The 4,247-nt window shown below is 36.7% G+C and overlaps 1 protein-coding gene across 2 annotated transcripts in view; it reads left to right on the top strand.

Annotated features, from left to right (window-relative positions):
- Nucleotides 1-461: 461 nt before the first annotated feature.
- Nucleotides 462-4,247, top strand: part of LOC137633588 (uncharacterized) — a 100,717-nt gene continuing 96,931 nt past the window's right edge. For both annotated transcript variants that reach the window (XM_068365858.1, XM_068365857.1), the window contains exon 1: nt 462-487. The gene's annotated coding sequence lies outside the window, so the exon portion shown is untranslated. The remainder of the gene's footprint in view (nt 488-4,247) is intronic.

The raw sequence follows: 4,247 nt of genomic DNA, 5'->3' as shown, positions 1-4,247 counted from the left end.
TATCAGGGACCCTGGAGCTTTACTTTTACAATCTGGGGTAACCCGAGAGAGAGAGAGAGAGAGAGAGAGAGAGAGAGAGAGAGAGAGAGAGAGAGAGAGAGAGAGAGAGAGAGAATTCCTAAACCAGGTGATAGAAGGTACAGTAAAATCATGGGAGGCTGAGGGCAAAGTAGGAAGGGTACCGCGGTGAGTGTCGCTGGCTTACTGGCTGCATTGGGGGCAGGCTGCTCCCTCTTCCACGAGACCCCTCCCATAGCGTCCCAGCCCGGGGACTCTTTGACTCAGTGTTGTGGTGGTTTAGATAGAGTGCGTATGTGTGACGACATTCCGACATGAGTGGTGATTAACCTAGGTCATTGAGCGACCTGACCTAACCAGTGAGTGAGTTAGAGTGTTAGGGACCTCAGGCTAAACTAGTGCCAAACTACAATCCGAAAAGAGCAATTTTAGGACCAGGAACTCAGGAGCCGATCGTCTCATGACTGAGGTAAGAATCTCGATCATTTATCAGTAATGTTGCAGTTTAGAATATTGAATATATTCCTCATAATATGTTTAATTAACTGGGTTAAGAAAAAAAATAGATATAGTACATTATAAACTAAATGATAAAATTATTCCTCACTGTGTTCGTAAAAAAAACCCGTTAGATATGGAAACACTACAATTAATTAAGATAATGTATTGCACACATAATTTCAAGACAAGTTTATGTCTTACCTCTGTCAAGATATTCCAATTATTACGGGGTCTTGGGGGGGGGGGGGCGGCTAGCACTGATACGGGAATATAGAATATAAATCAAAATTTCACATTTATTGTTGCTTCTGCTGGTTTATATAATTATAAAAACGTCAATAAAGGACGAATAGAATCACAAACGTAAAATAAAAATAAATTTAGAAACGAAGATATAGCAAAAGAAATTAATTTTTGCTAATAAAATCCCTCAATTATTTGTAGCCAAGATTCTCCTCCTCTCTCAAAAGATACGTCAACGACTTATAAACAACTTCAGATACGAAACCAGAGAGAAACATTATTACATAAACATACTTTCTGAAGTATTACATTATTTCCTTATTTCCTTTCTCACTGGGCAATTTTTCCCTATTCGAGCCTTTGGCCTTATGGCATCTTGCTTTTTCAACTAGGGTTCTAGGTTATCTAGTAATAATAATAATAATAATAATAATAATAATAATAATAATAATAATAATAAAAATAATAATATTAATAAATTACTGATTCAGTAACTAATGTCGATATATAATCTATTTCAACTTAGTCACAGATATCCTAAAATATAATAAAATCACAACGCTGGAATTAACGAGTTTTGCACAATTATAATCAAGGTATCTTCAGATAATTTCTCACTGAAACAACAAAGTTCATAATCTTTCCCGTTTTCACTTTTCCATCGACAACATTTCCACCATTTTTCATGTTTCTATCAACAGTATTTTCCCCCTTGTTTTCCTTTCTATTACCATCATTTCCCCCTTGTTTTCCTTTTCTATTACCATCATTTCCCCCTTGTTTTCCTTTTCTATTACCAGCATTTCCCCCTTGTTTTCCTTTTCTATTACCATCATTTCCCCCTTGTTTTCCTTTTCTATTACCATCATTTCCCCCTTGTTTTCCTTTTCTATTACCATCATTTCCCCCTTGTTTTCCTTTTCTATTACCATCATTTCCCCCTTGTTTTTCCTTTTCTATTGCCATCATTTCCCCCTTGTTTTCCTTTCTATTACCAGCATTTCCCCTTGTTTTCCTTTTCTATTACCATCATTTCCCCCATGTTTTCCTTTTCTATTACCATCATTTCCCCCTTGTTTTCCTTTTCTAGTACCAGCATTTCCCCCTTGTTTTCCTTTTCTATTACCATCATTTCCCCCTTGTTTTCCTTTTCTATTACCATCATTTCCCCCTTGTTTTCCTTTTCTATTGCCATCATTTCCCCCTTGTTTTCCTTTTCTATTACCAGCATTTCCCCCTTGTTTTCCTTTTCTATTACCATCATTTCCCCTTGTTTTCCTTTTCTAGTACCAGCATTTCCCCCTTGTTTTCCTTTTCTAGTACCAGCATTTCCCCCTTGTTTTCCTTTTCTATTACCAGCATTTCCCCCTTGTTTTCCTTTTCTATTACCATCATTTCCCCCTTTTTTTCCTTTTCTATTACCATCATTTCCCCCTTGTTTCCTTTTCTATTACCATCATTTCCCCCTTGTTTTCCTTTTCTTTTACCATCATTTCTCCCTTTTTTTCCTTTCTAGTACCGAGCATTTCCCCCTTGTTTTCCTTTTCTATTACCATCATTTCCCCATTGTTTTCCTTTTCTATTACCAGCATTTCCCCCTTGTTTCCTTTTCTATTACCATCATTTCCCCATTGTTTTCCTTTTCTAGTACCATCATTTCCCCATTGTTTTCCTTTCTATTACCAGCATTTCCCCCTTGTTTTCCTTTTCTATTACCATCATTTCCCCATTGTTTTCCTTTTCTAGTACCAGCATTTCCCCCTTGTTTTCCTTTTCTATTACCATCATTTCCCCCTTGTTTTCCTTTTCTATTACCATTATTTCCCCCTTGTTTTCCTTTTCTATTACCAGTATTTCCCCCTTGTTTTCCTTTTCTATTACCAAGCATTTCCCCCTTGTTTTCCTTTTCTATTACCAGCATTTCCCCTTGTTTTCCTTTTCTATTACATCATTTCCCCCTTGTTTTCCTTTTCTTTTACCATCATTTCTCCCTTTTTTTCCTTTTCTATTACCATCATTTCTCCCTTGTTTTCCTTTTCTATTGCCATCATTTCCCCCTTGTTTTCCTTTTCTATTACCAGCATTTCCCCCTTGTTTTCCTTTTCTATTACCATCATTTCCCCCTTGTTTTCCTTTTCTAGTACCAGCATTTCCCCTTTGTTTTCCTTTTCTATTACCATCATTTCCCCCTTGTTTTCCTTTTCTAGTACCAGCATTTCCCCCTTGTTTTCCTTTTCTATTACCATCATTTCCCCCTTGTTTTCCTTTTCTATTACCAGCATTTCCCCTTGTTTTCCTTTTCTATTACCAGCATTTCCCCTTGTTTTCCTTTTCTATTACCATCATGTTCCCCATTGTTTTCCTTTTCTATTACCATCATTTCCCCCTTGTTTTCCTTTTCTATTGCCATCATTTCCCCTTGTTTTCCTTTTCTATTGCCATCATTTCCACCTTGTTTTCCTTTTCTATTACCAGCATTTCCCCCTTGTTTTCTTTTCTATTACCATCATTTCCCCCTTGTTTTCCTTTTCTATTACCATCATTTCCCCCTTGTTTTCCTTTTCTTTTACCATCATTTCTCCCTTTTTTTCCTTTTCTATTACCATCATTTCTCCTTGTTTTCCTTTTCTATTACCATCATTTCCCCCTTGTTTTATTTTTCTATTACCATCATTTCCCCCTTGTTTTCCTTTTCTATTACCAGCATTTCCCCCTTGTTTTCCTTTTCTATTACCAGCATTTCCCCCTTGCTTTCCTTTTCTATTACCATCATTTCCCCCTTGTTTTCCTTTTCTATTACCAGCATTTCCCCCTTACTTTCCTTTCTATTACCAGCATTTCCCCCTTGTTTTCCTTTTCTATTACCAGCATTTCCCCCTTGTTTCCTTTTCTATTACCAGCATTTCCCCCTTGTTTTCCTTTTCTATTACCATCATTTCCCCCTTTTTTCCTTTTCTATTACCATCATTTCCCCCTTGTTTTCCTTTTCTTTTACCATCATTTCTCCCTTTTTTTCCTTTTCTATTACCATCATTTCTCCCTTGTTTTCCTTTTCTATTACCATCATTTCCCCCTTGTTTTATTTTTCTATTACCATCATTTCCCCTTGTTTTCCTTTTCTATTACCAGCATTTCCCCCTTGTTTTCCTTTTCTATTACCAGCATTTCCCCCTTGCTTTCCTTTTCTATTACCATCATTTCCCCCTTGTTTTCCTTTTCTATTACCAGCATTTCCCCCTTGTTTTCCTTTTCTATTACCATCATTTCCCCTTTGTTTTCCTTATCTATTACCAGCATTTCCACCTTGTTTTCCTTTTCTATTACCAGCATTTCCCCTTGTTTTCCTTTTCTATTACCATCATTTCCCCCTTGTTTTCCTTTTCTTTTACCAGCATTTCCCCCTTGTTTTCCTTTTCTATTACCAGCATTTCCCCCTTGTTTTCCTTTTCTATTACCAGCATTTCCCCCTTGTTTTCCTTTTCTAT

Source organism: Palaemon carinicauda, chromosome 43 (assembly GCF_036898095.1).
Source record: "Palaemon carinicauda isolate YSFRI2023 chromosome 43, ASM3689809v2, whole genome shotgun sequence".
NCBI lineage: Eukaryota > Metazoa > Arthropoda > Malacostraca > Decapoda > Palaemonidae > Palaemon > Palaemon carinicauda.
Note: the sequence above shows the minus strand (reverse complement) of the source record. Positions and strands in the feature narration are given on the sequence as shown.